The 20,089-nt window shown below is 37.0% G+C and overlaps 1 protein-coding gene and 12 non-coding genes across 13 annotated transcripts in view; all 13 read left to right on the plus strand.

The window, feature by feature from the left end:
* Window positions 1-20,089, plus strand: part of hyal3 (hyaluronidase 3) — a 53,173-nt gene that overhangs the window by 19,277 nt on the left and 13,807 nt on the right. The window lies entirely within an intron of this gene.
* LOC145552380 (U5 spliceosomal RNA) lies at window positions 1,342-1,456 on the plus strand. The gene has a single exon (XR_014088415.1). It is a non-coding gene; the product is annotated as a U5 spliceosomal RNA (small nuclear RNA).
* LOC145552386 (U5 spliceosomal RNA) lies at window positions 2,703-2,817 on the plus strand. The gene has a single exon (XR_014088421.1). It is a non-coding gene; the product is annotated as a U5 spliceosomal RNA (small nuclear RNA).
* LOC145552375 (U5 spliceosomal RNA) lies at window positions 4,099-4,214 on the plus strand. Its single transcript, XR_014088410.1, has one exon. It is a non-coding gene; the product is annotated as a U5 spliceosomal RNA (small nuclear RNA).
* On the plus strand, window positions 6,314-6,428 carry LOC145552385 (U5 spliceosomal RNA). The gene has a single exon (XR_014088420.1). It is a non-coding gene; the product is annotated as a U5 spliceosomal RNA (small nuclear RNA).
* LOC145552371 (U5 spliceosomal RNA) lies at window positions 7,681-7,795 on the plus strand. The gene has a single exon (XR_014088406.1). It is a non-coding gene; the product is annotated as a U5 spliceosomal RNA (small nuclear RNA).
* LOC145552377 (U5 spliceosomal RNA) lies at window positions 9,084-9,199 on the plus strand. Its single transcript, XR_014088412.1, has one exon. It is a non-coding gene; the product is annotated as a U5 spliceosomal RNA (small nuclear RNA).
* Window positions 11,305-11,419, plus strand: LOC145552389 (U5 spliceosomal RNA). The gene has a single exon (XR_014088424.1). It is a non-coding gene; the product is annotated as a U5 spliceosomal RNA (small nuclear RNA).
* LOC145552372 (U5 spliceosomal RNA) lies at window positions 12,701-12,815 on the plus strand. The gene has a single exon (XR_014088407.1). It is a non-coding gene; the product is annotated as a U5 spliceosomal RNA (small nuclear RNA).
* Window positions 14,914-15,030, plus strand: LOC145552390 (U5 spliceosomal RNA). The gene has a single exon (XR_014088425.1). It is a non-coding gene; the product is annotated as a U5 spliceosomal RNA (small nuclear RNA).
* Window positions 16,281-16,396, plus strand: LOC145552379 (U5 spliceosomal RNA). The gene has a single exon (XR_014088414.1). It is a non-coding gene; the product is annotated as a U5 spliceosomal RNA (small nuclear RNA).
* Window positions 17,074-17,188, plus strand: LOC145552367 (U5 spliceosomal RNA). Its single transcript, XR_014088402.1, has one exon. It is a non-coding gene; the product is annotated as a U5 spliceosomal RNA (small nuclear RNA).
* LOC145552404 (U5 spliceosomal RNA) lies at window positions 19,277-19,391 on the plus strand. The gene has a single exon (XR_014088439.1). It is a non-coding gene; the product is annotated as a U5 spliceosomal RNA (small nuclear RNA).

The raw sequence follows: 20,089 nt of genomic DNA on the forward strand, positions 1-20,089 counted from the left end.
CAGACTGAAAATATATGATGGCTCTGAAGAGGCTAAATAATGCAATGAGCCAAAATAAAACCTCTCAACATTGCCAAAAAAATCAAGTATAAAACTTAACATTCAAAGGCAAATACAGGATCCATTAAAATAAACAATCCTGAGATACTGAATGAAACTTCCTGATAGCATGGCGGCTAGCTGATTACTGCTAGTTCTGATTGGCTGTTTCTGACTGAGCGGAGTAATTATGCAGAACAAGGAGGAGATCGATTATTTTTCCAGAGATTATCTGTCTCATGTCAGGACAACGAAAGTTTTAATACGTATGTAAAATGTATTATTTTAAGTTAGATGCTGCAGCTTTAAGCAGAGGTTCGGTGTTAGAGTCTCTACCAGGTGGAGCAGAAGCGAAACTCCTGTAGCGCGTAGCAGCGGTTCAACAGCGAGAACAGAAAAAGCTTCTTACATCGCAGCTCGAAGACTTAAATTATTTTGCGGGTTATTTGTTTAGCTTTCTGACCGTCATGCTAATCCGGGTGAGTGTTTGTAGCTGTGCGCTGCTTTACCTGCCATCTGATCCTCCATATGTCTTTTAACTGCAGTGAGCCTCGATGTAGCCAAACTCCGTCAAGTATGACATTGTTTTTATGTCGTATTAGATTCGTCGTGCTGATGCATTTTGACCCGCTTCACCCCGAGGTAATTTTCAGCTGCAACACGCAAATTTCCCCATTCACTCAGTGCGTTGTAGTTCCACATCGCTTAGAATTTGTTGCTGCGCGTTTGCGCAGAATGAAGGAAAGAGGAGACCAGCTGCACAGGCAGGCTGCGAAATGAGATGCAGGTGATCAGTTTGTGTGATCGGCAACAAGAGACCGGGATCGGCGATCACCGATCATACACTTTTTCACGGAAATCGGCCGATTATGATCGGTGGCCGATCGATCGGCACACCTCTAAAAACAACCGATCAGAGCTAGGAGGAGGGTCTTCATGCTGTCATCCAACTTCATGTACTAGCTGCTAAATGTGCTAATAGCGGAAAAACAATGTACTGAAAGGAGGAGGATGAGCAGATTTTGATTGACACCGCCAAGACCCTCCCCCTGTGTCTGATTGGTTGTTTCTAGATAGCACAGGGCTAAAGCAGAGGAGCTTCATAATTTCACAGATTATCTGTTACATACTATACTGTCAGTACATAGTGACAATTTCATGAAATATTTAAAAAATATATATTTTTTATGCGAGTTGCATCCTGAAGTTTGAAATGAGTTATGTTGTTCATTCTAATAGAACCGTCACTGAAGTGGATATGACGTCAAAAGAAATGCTGCACCAACATCTTGTGTAGGTCATGCACTCTTGTTTCTTTTCAGATCGTATAAATCTTTCGCCTTTTACTAAAGATTTCCGTGGAGAGGAACAACAAGAGTTTATCTCAATTTTTTGATGCCCTACCTTTTGGTGGGGTTACCTTTTTCTGTCAAATAAGAAATTTAACTGTATAATGTAATAGTGTTGAGCGTTAAAAATGTGTTCACAATAAGTGGTTCAACTGACACATTATGAACATAAGTTTTTGAAAGAAAAAGCCAATTTGTAATGAAATATTATGCATGTAGCCTATAAACAGTACACAATGCATTTTGTCCAAATTGATTTACTTTTAAACTATGATTTTAGCTTGTTATGCTGTGTTTTTGCGTTGTGTGGTAGGTCACGTTTCCAGTCCGTTTAATGAATAGCAGTAAAGTTTTGGATTTTTTTAGGCTTAAAGCTGCAGCATGTAACTCTTGAATATGTTTCTCACATAATTGTTAAAACTGTCAACATGTTGTGACAGTATGTTATGAGATAATCTGTGAAAAGATCAATTTCTTCCACCTCATCCTGAGTTATTATAGCCTCCATTTACTCAGGGGTGTTTTTGGTCCACTCCTGATCAAAACAACTAGAGATGTGCAGATCAGGTTTTTTCCTGCCGATTCTGATCACCCATGAGAGCCGATCACGGCCGATTAACGATCAAATAATTTTTTTTTAATCATAAGCACTACCGGTTACATTATGTGGAAAAAGGAACCATGAATTCACCTTAATTTAGACAAAAACTTGTTTTTAATCACTTTTTCCAAGAAGAAACAAAACAGACATTGTGCAAATTGTACTGCTATCGGTAATACTATCTTTATCAGACTGAAAATATATGATGGCTCTGAAGAGGCTAAATAATGCAAAGAGCCAAAATAAAACCTCTCAACATTGCCAAAAAAATCAAGTATAAAACTTAACATTCAAAGACAATACAGGATCCATTAAAATAAACAATCCTGAGATACTGAATGAAAACTTCCTGATAGCATGGCGGCTAGCTGATTACTGCTAGTTCTGATTGGCTGTTTCTGACTGAGCGGAGTAATTATGCAGAACAAGGAGGAGATCGATTATTTTATTATTTGTTTCGCCAAGACCCTCCTCCTGTGTCTGATTGGTTGTTTCTAGATAGCACAGGGCTAAAGCAGAGAAGCTTCATAATTTCACTGATTACTGTCAAGATATAGTGACAATTTCAAGAAATATTTAAAATATATATTTTTTTTTTATGAGAGTTGCATCCTGAAGTTTGAAATGAGTTATGTTGTTCATTCAAATAGAACCGTCACTGAAGTGGATATGACGTCAAAAGAAATGCTGCACCAACATCTTGTGTAGGTTATGCACTCTTGTTTCTTTTCAGATCGTATAAATCTTTCGCCTTTTACTAAAGATTTCCGTGGAGAGGAACAACAAGAGTTTATCCCAATTTTTTGATGCCCTACTTTTTGGTGGGTTACCTTTTTCTGTCAAATAAGAAATTTAACTGTATAATGTAATAGTGTTGAGCATTAAAAATGTGTTCACAATAAGTGGTTCAACTGACACATAAAATTTATTTTCAAATCTTAAGTTTTCAAAGAAAAAGCCAGGTTGTAATTAAATATTATGCATATTTACACACAGTACACAATGCATTTTGTCCAAATGGATTTACTTTTAAACTATGATTTAGCTTGTTATGCTGTGTTTTTGCGTTGTGTGGTAGGTCACGTTTCCAGTCCGTTTAATGAATAGCAGTAAAGTTTTGAATTTTTTTAGGCTTAAAGCTGCAGCATGTAACTCTTGAATATGTTTCTCACATACTTGTTACAACTGTAAACATGTTGTGACATTATATATCAGATAATGTCGGCACACCGCTGTATGTTATGAGATAATCTGTGAAAAGATCAATTTCTTCCACCTCATCCTGATTATTATTGCCTCCATTTACTCAGGGGCGTTTTTGGTCCACTCCTGATCAAAAACAACTAGAGATGTGCAGATCAGGTTTTTTCCTGCCGATTCTGATCACCCATGAGAGCCGATCACGGCCGATTAACGATCAAATAATTTTTTTTTAATCATAAGCACTACCGGTTACATTATGTGGAAAAGGAACCAGGAATTCACCTTAATTTAGACAAAAACTTGTTTTTAATCACTTTTTCCAAGAAGAAAACAAAACAGACATTGTGCAAATTGTACTGCTATCGGTAATACTATCTTTATCAGACTGAAAATATATGATGGCTCTGAAGAGGCTAAATAATGCAAAGAGCCAAAATAAACCTCTCAACATTGCCAAAAAATCAAGTATAAAACTTAACATTCAAAGACAAATACAGGATCCATTAAAATAAACAATCCTGAGATACTGAATGAAAACTTCCTGATAGCATGGCGGCTAGTTGATCACTGCTAGTTCTGATTGGCTGTTTCTGACTGAGCGGAGTAATTATGCAGAACAAGGAGGAGATCAATTATTTTATTATTTGTTTCGCCAAGACCCTCCTCCTGTGTCTGATTGGTTGTTTCTAGATAGCACAGGGCTAAAGCAGAGAAGCTTCATAATTTCACTGATTACTGTCAAGATATAGTGACAATTTCAAGAAATATTTAATATATATATATTTTTTTTTATGAGAGTTGGATCCTGAAGTTTGAAATGAGTTATGTTGTTCATTTAAATAGAACCGTCACTGAAGTGCATATGACGTCAAAAGAAATGCTGCACCAACATCTTGTGTAGGTCATGCACTCTTGTTTCTCTTCAGATCGTATAAATCTTTCGCCTTTTACTAAAGATTTCCGTGGAGAGGAACAACAAGAGTTTATCCCAATTTTTTGATGCCCTACTTTTTGATGGGGTTACCTTTTTCTGTCAAATAAGAAATTTAACTGTATAATGTAATAGTGTTGAGCATTAAGAATACATTCACAATAAGTGGTTCAACTGACACATAAATTTATTTTCAAATCTAAGTTTTTGAAAGAAAAAGCCAATTTGTAATGAATATTATGCATGTAGCCTATAAACAGTACACAATGCATTTTGTCCAAATTGATTTACTTTTAAACTATGATTTTAGCTTTTATGCTGTGTTTTGCGTTGTGTGGTAGGTCACGTTTCCAGTCCGTTTAATGAATAGCAGTAAAGTTTTGAATTTTTTTATGCTTAAAGCTGCAGCATGTAACTCTTGAATATGTTTCTCACATAATTGTTAAAACTGTCAACATGTTGTGACATTATATATCAGATAATGTCGGCACACCGCTGTATGTTATGAGATAATGTGTGAAAAGATCAATTTCTTCCACCTCATCCTGAGCTATTATTGCCTCCCTTTACTCAGGGGTGTTTTTGGTCCACTCCTGATCAAAAACAACTAGAGATGTGCAGATCAGGTTTTTTCCTGCCGATTCTGATCACCCATGAGAGCCGATCACGGCCGATTAACGATCAAATAATTTTATTTTGTAATCATAAGCACTACCGGTTCCTTATGTGGAAAAGGAACCATGAATTCACCTTAATTTAGACAAAAACTTGTTTTTAATCACTTTTTCCAAGAAGAAAACAAAACAGACATTGTGCAAATTGTACTGCTATCGGTAATACTATCTTTATCAGACTGAAAATATATGATGTCTCTGAAGAGGCTAAATAATGCAATGAGCCAAAATAAAACCTCTCAACATTGCCAAAAAAATCAAGTATAAAACTTAACATTCAAAGGCAAATACAGGATCCATTAAAATAAACAATCCTGAGATACTGAATGAAACTTCCTGATAGCATGGCGGCTAGCTGATTACTGCTAGTTCTGATTGGCTGTTTCTGACTGAGCGGAGTAATTATGCAGAACAAGGAGGAGATCGATTATTTTTCCAGAGATTATCTGTCTCATGTCAGGACAACGAAAGTTTTAATACGTATGTAAAATGTATTATTTTAAGTTAGATGCTGCAGCTTTAAGCAGAGGTTCGGTGTTAGAGTCTCTACCAGGTGGAGCAGAAGCGAAACTCCTGTAGCGCGTAGCAGCGGTTCAACAGCGAGAACAGAAAAAGCTTCTTACATCGCAGCTCGAAGACTTAAATTATTTTGCGGGTTATTTGTTTAGCTTTCTGACCGTCATGCTAATCCGGGTGAGTGTTTGTAGCTGTGCGCTGCTTTACCTGCCATCTGATCCTCCATATGTCTTTTTAACTGCAGTGAGCCTCGATGTAGCCAAACTCCGTCAAGTATGACATTGTTTTTATGTCGTATTAGATTCGTCGTGCTGATGCATTTTGACCCGCTTCACCCCGAGGTAATTTTCAGCTGCAACACGCAAATTTCCCCATTCACTCAGTGCGTTGTAGTTCCACATCGCTTAGAATTTGTTGCTGCGCGTTTGCGCAGAATGAAGGAAAGAGGAGACCAGCTGCACAGGCAGGCTGCGAAATGAGATGCAGGTGATCAGTTTGTGTGATCGGCAACAAGAGACCGGGATCGGCGATCACCGATCATACACTTTTTCACGGAAATCGGCCGATTATGATCGGTGGCCGATCGATCGGCACACCTCTAAAAACAACCGATCAGAGCTAGGAGGAGGGTCTTCATGCTGTCATCCAACTTCATGTACTAGCTGCTAAATGTGCTAATAGCGGAAAAACAATGTACTGAAAGGAGGAGGATGAGCAGATTTTGATTGACACCGCCAAGACCCTCCCCTGTGTCTGATTGGTTGTTTCTAGATAGCACAGGGCTAAAGCAGAGGAGCTTCATAATTTCACAGATTATCTGTTACATACTATACTGTCAGTACATAGTGACAATTTCATGAAATATTTAAAAAATATATATTTTTTATGCGAGTTGCATCCTGAAGTTTGAAATGAGTTATGTTGTTCATTCTAATAGAACCGTCACTGAAGTGGATATGACGTCAAAAGAAATGCTGCACCAACATCTTGTGTAGGTCATGCACTCTTGTTTCTTTTCAGATCGTATAAATCTTTCGCCTTTTACTAAAGATTTCCGTGGAGAGGAACAACAAGAGTTTATCCCAATTTTTTGATGCCCTACCTTTTGGTGGGGTTACCTTTTTCTGTCAAATAAGAAATTTAACTGTATAATGTAGATAGTGTTGAGCGTTAAAAATGTGTTCACAATAAGTGGTTCAACTGACACATTATGAACATAAGTTTTTGAAAGAAAAAGCCAATTTGTAATGAAATATTATGCATGTAGCCTATAAACAGTACACAATGCATTTTGTCCAAATTGATTTACTTTTAAACTATGATTTTAGCTTGTTATGCTGTGTTTTTGCGTTGTGTGGTAGGTCACGTTTCCAGTCCGTTTAATGAATAGCAGTAAAGTTTTGGATTTTTTTAGGCTTAAAGCTGCAGCATGTAACTCTTGAATATGTTTCTCACATAATTGTTAAAACTGTCAACATGTTGTGACAGTATGTTATGAGATAATCTGTGAAAAGATCAATTTCTTCCACCTCATCCTGAGTTATTATAGCCTCCATTTACTCAGGGGTGTTTTTGGTCCACTCCTGATCAAAAACAACTAGAGATGTGCAGATCAGGTTTTTTCCTGCCGATTCTGATCACCCATGAGAGCCGATCACGGCCGATTAACGATCAAATAATTTTTTTTTTTAATCATAAGCACTACCGGTTACATTATGTGGAAAAAGGAACCATGAATTCACCTTAATTTAGACAAAAACTTGTTTTTAATCACTTTTTCCAAGAAGAAAACAAAACAGACATTGTGCAAATTGTACTGCTATCGGTAATACTATCTTTATCAGACTGAAAATATATGATGGCTCTGAAGAGGCTAAATAATGCAAAGAGCCAAAATAAAACCTCTCAACATTGCCAAAAAAATCAAGTATAAAACTTAACATTCAAAGACAAATACAGGATCCATTAAAATAAACAATCCTGAGATACTGAATGAAAACTTCCTGATAGCATGGCGGCTAGCTGATTACTGCTAGTTCTGATTGGCTGTTTCTGACTGAGCGGAGTAATTATGCAGAACAAGGAGGAGATCGATTATTTTATTATTTGTTTCGCCAAGACCCTCCTCCTGTGTCTGATTGGTTGTTTCTAGATAGCACAGGGCTAAAGCAGAGAAGCTTCATAATTTCACTGATTACTGTCAAGATATAGTGACAATTTCAAGAAATATTTAAAATATATATATTTTTTTTATGAGAGTTGCATCCTGAAGTTTGAAATGAGTTATGTTGTTCATTCAAATAGAACCGTCACTGAAGTGGATATGACGTCAAAAGAAATGCTGCACCAACATCTTGTGTAGGTCATGCACTCTTGTTTCTTTTCAGATCGTATAAATCTTTCGCCTTTTACTAAAGATTTCCGTGGAGAGGAACAACAAGAGTTTATCCCAATTTTTTGATGCCCTACTTTTTGGTGGGGTTACCTTTTTCTGTCAAATAAGAAATTTAACTGTATAATGTAATAGTGTTGAGCATTAAAAATGTGTTCACAATAAGTGGTTCAACTGACACATAAAATTTATTTTCAAATCTTAAGTTTTTCAAAGAAAAAGCCAGGTTGTAATTAAATATTATGCATATTTACACACAGTACACAATGCATTTTGTCCAAATGGATTTACTTTTAAACTATGATTTTAGCTTGTTATGCTGTGTTTTTGCGTTGTGTGGTAGGTCACGTTTCCAGTCCGTTTAATGAATAGCAGTAAAGTTTTGAATTTTTTTAGGCTTAAAGCTGCAGCATGTAACTCTTGAATATGTTTCTCACATAATTGTTACAACTGTAAACATGTTGTGACATTATATATCAGATAATGTCGGCACACCGCTGTATGTTATGAGATAATCTGTGAAAAGATCAATTTCTTCCACCTCATCCTGAGTTATTATTGCCTCCATTTACTCAGGGGCGTTTTTGGTCCACTCCTGATCAAAAACAACTAGAGATGTGCAGATCAGGTTTTTTCCTGCCGATTCTGATCACCCATGAGAGCCGATCACGGCCGATTAACGATCAAATAATTTTTTTTGAATCATAAGCACTACCGGTTACATTATGTGGAAAAAGGAACCAGGAATTCACCTTAATTTAGACAAAAACTTGTTTTTAATCACTTTTTCCAAGAAGAAAACAAAACAGACATTGTGCAAATTGTACTGCTATCGGTAATACTATCTTTATCAGACTGAAAATATATGATGGCTCTGAAGAGGCTAAATAATGCAAAGAGCCAAAATAAAACCTCTCAACATTGCCAAAAAAATCAAGTATAAAACTTAACATTCAAAGACAAATACAGGATCCATTAAAATAAACAATCCTGAGATACTGAATGAAAACTTCCTGATAGCATGGCGGCTAGTTGATCACTGCTAGTTCTGATTGGCTGTTTCTGACTGAGCGGAGTAATTATGCAGAACAAGGAGGAGATCAATTATTTTATTATTTGTTTCGCCAAGACCCTCCTCCTGTGTCTGATTGGTTGTTTCTAGATAGCACAGGGCTAAAGCAGAGAAGCTTCATAATTTCACTGATTACTGTCAAGATATAGTGACAATTTCAAGAAATATTTAATATATATATATTTTTTTTTATGAGAGTTGGATCCTGAAGTTTGAAATGAGTTATGTTGTTCATTTAAATAGAACCGTCACTGAAGTGCATATGACGTCAAAAGAAATGCTGCACCAACATCTTGTGTAGGTCATGCACTCTTGTTTCTCTTCAGATCGTATAAATCTTTCGCCTTTTACTAAAGATTTCCGTGGAGAGGAACAACAAGAGTTTATCCCAATTTTTTGATGCCCTACTTTTTGATGGGGTTACCTTTTTCTGTCAAATAAGAAATTTAACTGTATAATGTAATAGTGTTGAGCATTAAGAATACGTTCACAATAAGTGGTTCAACTGACACATAAAATTTATTTTCAAATCTAAGTTTTTGAAAGAAAAAGCCAATTTGTAATGAAATATTATGCATGTAGCCTATAAACAGTACACAATGCATTTTGTCCAAATTGATTTACTTTTAAACTATGATTTTAGCTTCTTATGCTGTGTTTTTGCGTTGTGTGGTAGGTCACGTTTCCAGTCCGTTTAATGAATAGCAGTAAAGTTTTGAATTTTTTTATGCTTAAAGCTGCAGCATGTAACTCTTGAATATGTTTCTCACATAATTGTTAAAACTGTCAACATGTTGTGACATTATATATCAGATAATGTCGGCACACCGCTGTATGTTATGAGATAATGTGTGAAAAGATCAATTTCTTCCACCTCATCCTGAGCTATTATTGCCTCCCTTTACTCAGGGGTGTTTTTGGTCCACTCCTGATCAAAAACAACTAGAGATGTGCAGATCAGGTTTTTTCCTGCCGATTCTGATCACCCATGAGAGCCGATCACGGCCGATTAACGATCAAATAATTTTATTTTGTAATCATAAGCACTACCGGTTCCTTATGTGGAAAAAGGAACCATGAATTCACCTTAATTTAGACAAAAACTTGTTTTTAATCACTTTTTCCAAGAAGAAAACAAAACAGACATTGTGCAAATTGTACTGCTATCGGTAATACTATCTTTATCAGACTGAAAATATATGATGGCTCTGAAGAGGCTAAATAATGCAATGAGCCAAAATAAAACCTCTCAACATTGCCAAAAAAATCAAGTATAAAACTTAACATTCAAAGGCAAATACAGGATCCATTAAAATAAACAATCCTGAGATACTGAATGAAACTTCCTGATAGCATGGCGGCTAGCTGATTACTGCTAGTTCTGATTGGCTGTTTCTGACTGAGCGGAGTAATTATGCAGAACAAGGAGGAGATCGATTATTTTTCCAGAGATTATCTGTCTCATGTCAGGACAACGAAAGTTTTAATACGTATGTAAAATGTATTATTTTAAGTTAGATGCTGCAGCTTTAAGCAGAGGTTCGGTGTTAGAGTCTCTACCAGGTGGAGCAGAAGCGAAACTCCTGTAGCGCGTAGCAGCGGTTCAACAGCGAGAACAGAAAAAGCTTCTTACATCGCAGCTCGAAGACTTAAATTATTTTACGGGTTATTTGTTTAGCTTTCTGACCGTCGTGCTAATCCGGGTGAGTGTTTGTAGCTGTGCGCTGCTTTACCTGCCATCTGATCCTCCATATGTCTTTTTAACTGCAGTGAGCCTCGATGTAGCCAAACTCCGTCAAGTATGACATTGTTTTTATGTCGTATTAGATTCGTCGTGCTGATGCATTTTGACCCGCTTCACCCCGAGGTAATTTTCAGCTGCAACACGCAAATTTCCCCATTCACTCAGTGCGTTGTAGTTCCACATCGCTTAGAATTTGTTGCTGCGCGTTTGCGCAGAATGAAGGAAAGAGGAGACCAGCTGCACAGGCAGGCTGCGAAATGAGATGCAGGTGATCAGTTTGTGTGATCGGCAACAAGAGACCGGGATCGGCGATCACCGATCATACACTTTTTCACGGAAATCGGCCGATTATGATCGGTGGCCGATCGATCGGCACACCTCTAAAAACAACCGATCAGAGCTAGGAGGAGGGTCTTCATGCTGTCATCCAACTTCATGTACTAGCTGCTAAATGTGCTAATAGCGGAAAAACAATGTACTGAAAGGAGGAGGATGAGCAGATTTTGATTGACACCGCCAAGACCCTCCCCCTGTGTCTGATTGGTTGTTCCTAGATAGCACAGGGCTAAAGCAGAGGAGCTTCATAATTTCACTGATTATCTGTTACATACTATACTGTCAGTACATAGTGACAATTTCATGAAATATTTAAAAAATATATATTTTTTATGCGAGTTGCATCCTGAAGTTTGAAATGAGTTATGTTGTTCATTCAAATAGAACCGTCACTCAAGTGGATATGACGTCAAAAGAAATGCTGCACCAACATCTTGTGTAGGTCATGCACTCTTGTTTCTTTTCAGATCGTATAAATCTTTCGCCTTTTACTAAAGGTTTCCGTGGAGAGGAACAACAAGAGTTTATCCCAATTTTTTGATGCCCTACCTTTTGGTGGGGTTACCTTTTTCTGTCAAATAAGAAATTTAACTGTATAATGTAGATAGTGTTGAGCATTAAAAATGTGTTCACAATAAGTGGTTCAACTGACACATTATGAACATAAGTTTTTGAAAGAAAAAGCCAATTTGTAATGAAATATTATGCATGTAGCCTATAAACAGTACACAATGCATTTTGTCCAAATTGATTTACTTTTAAACTATGATTTTAGCTTGTTATGCTGTGTTTTTGCGTTGTGTGGTAGGTCACGTTTCCAGTCCGTTTAATGAATAGCAGTAAAGTTTTGGATTTTTTTAGGCTTAAAGCTGCAGCATGTAACTCTTGAATATGTTTCTCACATAATTGTTAAAACTGTCAACATGTTGTGACATTATATATCAGATAATGTCGGCACACCGCTGTATGTTATGAGATAATGTGTGAAAAGATCAATTTCTTCCACCTCATCCTGAGCTATTATTGCCTCCCTTTACTCAGGGGTGTTTTTGGTCCACTCCTGATCAAAAACAACTAGAGATGTGCAGATCAGGTTTTTTCCTGCCGATTCTGATCACCCATGAGAGCCGATCACGGCCGATTAACGATCAAATAATTTTTTTTTTAATCATAAGCACTACCGGTTACATTATGTGGAAAAAGGAACCATGAATTCACCTTAATTTAGACAAAAACTTGTTTTTAATCACTTTTTCCAAGAAGAAAACAAAACAGACATTGTGCAAATTGTACTGCTATCGGTAATACTATCTTTATCAGACTGAAAATATATGATGGCTCTGAAGAGGCTAAATAATGCAAAGAGCCAAAATAAAACCTCTCAACATTGCCAAAAAAATCAAGTATAAAACTTAACATTCAAAGACAAATACAGGATCCATTAAAATAAACAATCCTGAGATACTGAATGAAAACTTCCTGATAGCATGGCGGCTAGCTGATTACTGCTAGTTCTGATTGGCTGTTTCTGACTGAGCGGAGTAATTATGCAGAACAAGGAGGAGATCGATTATTTTATTATTTGTTTCGCCAAGACCCTCCTCCTGTGTCTGATTGGTTGTTTCTAGATAGCACAGGGCTAAAGCAGAGAAGCTTCATAATTTCACTGATTACTGTCAAGATATAGTGACAATTTCAAGAAATATTTAAAATATATATATTTTTTTTACGAGAGTTGCATCCTGAAGTTTGAAATGAGTTATGTTGTTCATTCAAATAGAACCGTCACTGAAGTGCATATGACGTCAAAAGAAATGCTGCACCAACATCTTGTGTAGGTTATGCACTCTTGTTTCTTTTCAGATCGTATAAATCTTTCGCCTTTTACTAAAGATTTCCGTGGAGAGGAACAACAAGAGTTTATCCCAATTTTTTGATGCCCTACTTTTTGGTGGGGTTACCTTTTTCTGTCAAATAAGAAATTTAACTGTATAATGTAATAGTGTTGAGCATTAAAAATGTGTTCACAATAAGTGGTTCAACTGACACATAAAATTTATTTTCAAATCTTAAGTTTTTCAAAGAAAAAGCCAGGTTGTAATTAAATATTATGCATATTTACACACAGTACACAATGCATTTTGTCCAAATGGATTTACTTTTAAACTATGATTTTAGCTTGTTATGCTGTGTTTTTGCGTTGTGTGGTAGGTCACGTTTCCAGTCCGTTTAATGAATAGCAGTAAAGTTTTGAATTTTTTTAGGCTTAAAGCTGCAGCATGTAACTCTTGAATATGTTTCTCACATACTTGTTACAACTGTAAACATGTTGTGACATTATATATCAGATAATGTCGGCACACCGCTGTATGTTATGAGATAATCTGTGAAAAGATCAATTTCTTCCACCTCATCCTGAGTTATTATTGCCTCCATTTACTCAGGGGCGTTTTTGGTCCACTCCTGATCAAAAACAACTAGAGATGTGCAGATCAGGTTTTTTCCTGCCGATTCTGATCACCCATGAGAGCCGATCACGGCCGATTAACGATCAAATAATTTTTTTTTAATCATAAGCACTACCGGTTACATTATGTGGAAAAAGGAACCAGGAATTCACCTTAATTTAGACAAAAACTTGTTTTTAATCACTTTTTCCAAGAAGAAAACAAAACAGACATTGTGCAAATTGTACTGCTATCGGTAATACTATCTTTATCAGACTGAAAATATATGATGGCTCTGAAGAGGCTAAATAATGCAAAGAGCCAAAATAAAACCTCTCAACATTGCCAAAAAAATCAAGTATAAAACTTAACATTCAAAGACAAATACAGGATCCATTAAAATAAACAATCCTGAGATACTGAATGAAAACTTCCTGATAGCATGGCGGCTAGTTGATCACTGCTAGTTCTGATTGGCTGTTTCTGACTGAGCGGAGTAATTATGCAGAACAAGGAGGAGATCGATTATTTTTCCAGAGATTATCTGTCTCATGTCAGGACAACGAAAGTTTTAATACGTATGTAAAATGTATTATTTTAAGTTAGATGCTGCAGCTTTAAGCAGAGGTTCGGTGTTAGAGTCTCTACCAGGTGGAGCAGAAGCGAAACTCCTGTAGCGCGTAGCAGCGGTTCAACAGCGAGAACAGAAAAAGCTTCTTACATCGCAGCTCGAAGACTTAAATTATTTTACGGGTTATTTGTTTAGCTTTCTGACCGTCGTGCTAATCCGGGTGAGTGTTTGTAGCTGTGCGCTGCTTTACCTGCCATCTGATCCTCCATATGTCTTTTTAACTGCAGTGAGCCTCGATGTAGCCAAACTCCGTCAAGTATGACATTGTTTTTATGTCGTATTAGATTCGTCGTGCTGATGCATTTTGACCCGCTTCACCCCGAGGTAATTTTCAGCTGCAACACGCAAACTTCCCCATTCGCTCAGTGCGTTGTAGTTCCCTTAGGATTTGTTGCTGCGCGTTTGCGCAGAATGAAGGAAAGAGGAGACCAGCTGCACAGGCAGGCTGCGAAATGAGATGCAGGTGATCAGTTTGTGTGATCGGCAACAAGAGACCGGGATCGGCGATCACCGATCATACACTTTTTCACGGAAGTCGGCCGATTATGATCGGTGGCCGATCAATCGGCACACCTCTAAAAACAACCGATCAGAGCTAGGAGGAGGGTCTTCATGCTGTCATCCAACTTTATGTACTAGCTGCTAAATGTGCTAATAGCGGAAAAACAATGTACTGAAAGGAGGAGGATGAGCAGATTTTGATTGACACCGCCAAGACCCTCCCCCTGTGTCTGATTGGTTGTTTCTAGATAGCACAGGGCTAAAGCAGAGGAGCTTCATAATTTCACTGATTATCTGTTACATACTATACTGTCAGTACATAGTGACAATTTCATGAAATATTTAAAAAATATATATTTTTTATGCGAGTTGCATCCTGAATTTTGAAATGAGTTATGTTGTTCATTTAAATAGAACCGTCACTGAAGTGGATATGACGTCAAAAGAAATGCTGCACCAACATCTTGTGTAGGTCATGCACTCTTGTTTCTTTTCAGATCGTATAAATCTTTCGCCTTTTACTAAAGATTTCCGTGGAGAGGAACAACAAGAGTTTATCCCAATTTCTTTGATACCCTACCTTTTGGTGGGGTTACCTTTTTCTGTCAAATAAGAAATTTAACTGTATAATGTAGATAGTGTTGAGCATTAAAAATGTGTTCACAGTAAGTGGTTCAACTGACACATTATGAACATAAGTTTTTGAAAGAAAAAGCCAATTTGTAATGAAATATTATGCATGTAGCCTATAAACCGTACACAATGCATTTTGTCCAAATTGATTTACTTTTAAACTATGATTTTAGCTTGTTATGCTGTGTTTTTGCGTTGTGTGGTAGGTCACGTTTCCAGTCCGTTTAATGAATAGCAGTAAAGTTTTGGATTTTTTTAGGCTTAAAGCTGCAGCATGTAACTCTTGAATATGTTTCTCACATAATTGTTAAAACTGTCAACATGTCGTGACAGTATGTTATGAGATAATCTGTGAAAAGATCAATTTCTTCCACCTCATCCTGAGTTATTATAGCCTCCATTTACTCAGGGGCGTTTTTGGTCCACTCCTGATCAAAAACAACTAGAGATGTGCAGATCAGGTTTTTTCCTGCCGATTCTGATCACCCATGAGAGCCGATCACGGCCGATTAACGATCAAATAATTTTTTTTTAATCATAAGCACTACCGGTTACATTATGTGGAAAAAGGAACCATGAATTCACCTTAATTTAGACAAAAACTTGTTTTTAATCACTTTTTCCAAGAAGAAAACAAAACAGACATTGTGCAAATTGTACTGCTATCGGTAATACTATCTTTATCAGACTGAAAATATATGATGGCTCTGAAGAGGCTAAATAATGCAAAGAGCCAAAATAAAACCTCTCAACATTGCCAAAAAAATCAAGTATAAAACTTAACATTCAAAGACAAATACAGGATCCATTAAAATAAACAATCCTGAGATACTGAATGAAAACTTCCTGATAGCATGGCGGCTAGCTGATTACTGCTAGTTCTGATTGGCTGTTTCTGACTGAGCGGAGTAATTATGCAGAACGGGAGGAGATCGATTATTTTATTATTTGTTTCGCCAAGACCCTCCTCCTGTGTCTGATTGGTTGTTTCTAGATAGCACAGGGCTAAAGCAGAGAAGCTTCATAATTTCACTGATTACTGTCAAGATATAGTGACAATTTCAAGAAATATTTAAAATATATATATATATTTTTTATGAGAGTTGGATCCTGAAGTTTGAAATGAGTTATGTTGGTCATTCAAATAGAACCGTCACTGAAGTGGATATGACGTCAAAAGAAATGCTGCACCAACATCTTGTGTAGGTCATGCACTCTTGTTTCTTTTCAGATCGTATAAATCTTTCGCCTTTTACTAAAGATTTCCGTGGAGAGGAACAACAAGAGTTTATCCCAATTTTTTGATACCCTACTTTTTGATGGGGTTACCTTTTTCTGTCAAATAAGAAATTTAACTGTATAATGTAATAGTGTTGAGCATTAAGAATGCGTTCACAATAAGTGGTTCAACTGACACATAAAATTTATTTTCAAATCTAAGTTTTTCAAAGAAAAAGCCAGGTTGTAATTAAATATTATGCATATTTACACACAGTACACAATGCATTTTATCCAAATGGATGTACTTTTAAACTATGATTTTAGCTTGTTATGCTGTGTTTTTGCGTTGTGTGGTAGGTCACGTTTCCAGTCCGTTTAATGAATAGCAGTAAAGTTTTGAATTTTTTTAGGCTTAAAGCTGCAGCATGTAACTCTTGAATATGTTTCTCACATACTTGTTACAACTGTAAACATGTTGTGACATTATATATCAGATAATGTCGGCACACCGCTGTATGTTATGAGATAATGTGTGAAAAGATCAATTTCTTCCACCTCATCCTGAGCTATTATTGCCTCCCTTTACTCAGGGGCGTTTTTGGTCCACTCCTGTCAAGATATAGTGACAATTTCAAGAAATATTAAAAATATATATATATATACTTTTTATGAGAGTTGCATCCTGAAGTTTGAAATGAGTTATGTTGGTCATTCAAATAGAACCGTCACTGAAGTGGATATGACGTCAAAAGAAATGCTGCACCAACATCTTGTGTAGGTCATGCACTCTTGTTTCTTTTCAGATCGTATAAATCTTTCGCCTTTTACTAAAGATTTCCGTGGAGAGGAACAACAAGAGTTTATCCCAATTTTTTGATACCCTACCTTTTGGTGGGGTTACCTTTTTCTGTCAAATAAGAAATTTAGCTCTATATAGTGTAGATAGTGTTGAGCATTAAGAATGTGTTCACAGTAAGTTGTTCAACTGACAGGTTTTCAAGAAAAAGTCAGGTTGTAATTAAATATTATGCATATTTACACACAGTACACAATGCATTTTATCCAAATGGATGTACTTTTAAACTATGATTTTAGCTTGTTATGCTGTGTTTTTGCGTTGTGTGGTAGGTCACGTTTCCAGTTCGTTTAATGAATGGCAGTAAAGTTTTGGATTTTTTTAGGCTTAAAGCTGCAGCATGTAACTCTTAAATATGTTTCTCACATAATTGTTAAAACTGTCAACATGTTGTGACATTATATATCAGATAATGTCGGCACACCGCTGTATGTTATGAGATAATCTGTGAAAAGATCAATTTCTTCCACCTCATCCTGAGTTATTATAGCCTCCATTTACTCAGGGGCGTTTTTGGTCCACTCCTGATCAAAAACAACTAGAGATGTGCAGATCAGGTTTTTTCCTGCCGATTCTGATCACCCATGAGAGCCGATCACGGCCGATTAACGATCAAATAATTTTTTTTTAATCATAAGCACTACCGGTTCCTTATGTGGAAAAAGGAACCATGAATTCACCTTAATTTAGACAAAAACTTGTTTTTAATCACTTTTTCCAAGAAGAAAACAAAACAGACATTGTGCAAATTGTACTGCTATCGGTAATACTATCTTTATCAGACTGAAAATATATGATGGCTCTGAAGAGGCTAAATAATGCAAAGAGCCAAAATAAAACCTCTCAACATTGCCAAAAAAATCAAGTATAAAACTTAACATTCAAAGGCAAATACAGGATCCATTAAAATAAACAATCCTGAGATACTGAATGAAAACTTCCTGATAGCATGGCGGCTAGCTGATTACTGCTAGTTCTGATTGGCTGTTTCTGACTGAGCGGAGTAATTATGCAGAACGGGAGGAGATCGATTATTTTTCCAGAGATTATCTGTCTCATGTCAGGACAACGAAAGTTTTAATACGTATGTAAAATGTATTATTTTAAGTTAGATGCTGCAGCTTTAAGCAGAGGTTCGGTGTTAGAGTCTCTACCAGGTGGAGCGGAAGCGAAACTCCGTCTGTCAAATATTACTACCTGTAGCGCGTAGCAGCGGTTCAACAGCGAGAACAGAAAAAGCTTCTTACATCGCAGCTCGAAGACTTAAATTATTTTGCGGGTTATTTGTTTAGCTTTCTGACCGTCATGCTAATCCGGGTGAGTGTTTGTAGCTGTGCGCTGCTTTACCTGCCATCTGATCCTCCATATGTCTTTTTAACTGCAGTGAGCCTCGATGTAGCCAAACTCCGTCAAGTATGACATTGTTTTATGTCGTATTAGATTCGTCGTGCTGATGCATTTTGACCCGCTTCACCCCGAGGTAATTTTCCGCTGCAACACGCAAATTTCCCCATTCACTCAGTGCGTTGTAGTTCCACATCGCTTAGGATTTGTTGCTGCGCGTTTGCGCAGAATGAAGGAAAGAGGAGACCAGCTGCACAGGCAGGCTGCGAAATGAGATGCAGGTGATCAGTTTGTGTGATCGGCAACAAGAGACCGGGATCGGCGATCACCGATCATACACTTTTTCACGGAAATCGGCCGATTATGATCGGTGGCCGATCGATCGGCACACCTCTGAAAACAACCGATCAGAGCTAGGAGGAGGGTCTTCATGCTGTCATCCAACTTCATGTACTAGCTGCTAAATGTGCTAATAGCGGAAAAACAATGTACTGAAAGGAGGAGGATGAGCAGATTTTGATTGACACCGCCAAGACCCTCCCCCTGTGTCTGATTGGTTGTTTTTAGATAGCACAGGGCTAAAGCAGAGGAGCTTCATAATTTCACTGATTACTGTCAAGATATAGTGACAATTTCAAGAAATATTAAAAATATATATATATATACTTTTTATGAGAGTTGCATCCTGAAGTTTGAAATGAGTTATGTTGGTCATTCAAATAGAACCGTCACTGAAGTGGATATGACGTCAAAAGAAATGCTGCACCAACATCTTGTGTAGGTCATACACTCTTGTTTCTTTTCAGATCGTATAAATCTTTCGCCTTTTACTAAAGATTTCCGTGGAGAGGAACAACAAGAGTTTATCTCAATTTTTTGATACCCTACCTTTTGGTGGGGTTACCTTTTTCTGTCAAATAAGAAATTTAGCTCTATATAGTGTAGATAGTGTTGAGCATTAAGAATGTGTTCACAGTAAGTGGTTCAACTGACAGGTTTTCAAGAAAAAGTCAGGTTGTAATTAAATATTATGCATATTTACACACAGTACACAATGCATTTTGTCCAAATGGATGTACTTTTAAACTATGATTTTAGCTTGTTATGCTGTGTTTTTGCGTTGTGTGGTAGGTCACGTTTCCAGTCCGTTTAATAAATGGCAGTAAAGTTTTGGATTTTTTTATCCTTAAAGCTGCAGCATGTAACTCTTGAATATGTTTCTCACATACTTGTTAAAACTGCCAACATGTCGTGACAGTATGTTATGAGATAATCTGTGAAAAGATCAATTTCTTCCACCTCATCCTGAGTTATTATAGCCTACCTTTACTCAGGGGCGTTTTTGGTCCACTCCTGATCAAAAACAACCAATCAGAGCTAGGAGGAGGGTCTTAATGCTATCATCCTTCTTCATGTACTGGTTGCTAAATTAATGGCGGAAAAACAATGTACTGAAAGGAGGAGGATGAGCAGATTTTGAATGACACCGCCAAGACCCTCCCCCTGTGTCTGATTGGTTGTTTCTAGATAGCACAGGGCTAAAGCAGAGGAGCTTCATAATTTCACTGATTACTGTGAAGACATAGTGACAATTATGAA

This window comes from Poecilia reticulata, chromosome 7 (assembly GCF_904066995.2).
Source record: "Poecilia reticulata chromosome 7, P_reticulata-male-v2, whole genome shotgun sequence".
Taxonomy (NCBI): domain Eukaryota; kingdom Metazoa; phylum Chordata; class Actinopteri; order Cyprinodontiformes; family Poeciliidae; genus Poecilia; species Poecilia reticulata.